Consider the following 1,773-nt stretch of genomic DNA (forward strand, 5'->3'; position numbering starts at 1 on the left):
GAGCATCTCGTCTCATAGTGGGGTTGGCCATGTGGTCCTCTCTGTGGACTGGCTGCTCTGTTTGGCCTAGTGGGTCAGGATGTGCTCCAAGCAGTTAATTTTGTATGGAAGAAATAGAAGTCTTGAATTTTGAATTAAGGAAATACAAATATAAACATAGAATAAGAAGCTTAGCATTTTTGTGCAAGGAGGGGAGCAGAAATTTTATGGACAGTAAGAGGTTAAAAAAATAGGAAAATGTAAAGAAATGTGCACTAAGCATCCTTCCTCTCACTCCAAAGTCTAGAAATCTAAAAAATATATATTTAAAAATCTGATAATGGCTTCATGGAAAGCAAGATCCAATGTAAAACAAAATAAACTTTTAAAACTATTTTCTTCATTTTTGTTGAATTATGTATCTTTTAATAGATACTGGTTCTGGAAAAAAGAGGAAGAGGGGCTATGTTTTCAGCTGAGAGCTTAATCTGCTTTCTCAGGGCTCATGAAAAATCCTAAAAGTGGAAAATTATGACCTAAAGCCAATTTTTGCTCTAAGGTAACAACATTTCATTTTTTGACAGGAAGCAGCTGACACAACTAGGCCTCCCTGCACTGGAGAAGCGTGTTTCTCTTCCAAACAAGTGGTCTGAACTGTCTCTCTCACTCAAAGGAGGCAGCAAGTCAGACCTCACATAATGGAACTTACACATAAAGAGGTAAAGCTATTCGCACATTAACTTCTTCCTTGGGTTTTTCAAATGGGCATGAAGCTTGCCTTTTATGCACATTTTAAAACGCTCTCTTTAAGTGCTTCCCTTCCAGCAGAAAGAATGCCCTTTACACTGGAATATTAACATTCTTCCTGAGGACACACCCTTCTCCCCCAGAGACTCCAGTCTCTGTTGGAGACTCAAGATGGCTAGAGACTTGTTTTGAAATCTTATTTGATAAAAACGTAAGGGGGAAAAAAAACCCATAAGGGAAAGTAACTGCCAATCAAGAACAATATTAATTTTTTGGGACTATTTGTTGTGGATCTATTTTTTTTAATTGCCAAGAAATAAAAAAAAAATTCACATAAAGATACAGTGTCACACTACCACGAAGAGTAATTATGTAATATAATGCCAGTAACATATTGTGTTTGTTATTGAAGGATTTAGGAAAGGTAATTTTGAGGAAAATATGATTCAACATTTTAGTGGCTTTTGTATTATTTTCAATTAAATTCTATTATTCATAGAATTTTAAAATCTTAAATGTAAATAGAGTTCATCTTTCTTTCAATTTTACCCTCATTTTCTCAGATTGCAGCTATTGCTTAATTTTTTAAAAAGTTACCACATTTCTTTAAGTAGATTCACACAACTCTCTTAACTATATTCCCTCCCCACTGGAATTATTAGAAAACTTTCTGTCTCGATTTAAGTTTAACAATGTTTTCTTTCTTAGGATAAGTTTCTTCTGATACTATTTTTCCTGGGGGTTTCATGTATATTTTATTAGCTTCACTTTTGAAGCCATAATATAAAAGAGATAATATTTTAAATGATAAATTGTTACCTTCTAATCCTTATTGCATTCATACTCTTCCGTTCTACATCAGTCTTGAAATAAGCATTATTAAGCCATGTGATCAATTATTATCAACATCATTATCATTATTATAATATCAACATATTATCAAGCCATTTAAAAATCATTTTATTGGGGGTTTGTACAGCTCTTACCACAATCCATCCATCCATCCATCCATCCATCCATCCATCCATCCATCTATTGTGTCAAGCA

The sequence above is a fragment of the Echinops telfairi genome, unplaced genomic scaffold, assembly GCF_000313985.2.
Source record: "Echinops telfairi isolate 266 unplaced genomic scaffold, ASM31398v2 ScPeMD7_7468;HRSCAF=8506_0, whole genome shotgun sequence".
NCBI classification, from domain to species: Eukaryota; Metazoa; Chordata; class Mammalia; order Afrosoricida; family Tenrecidae; genus Echinops; species Echinops telfairi.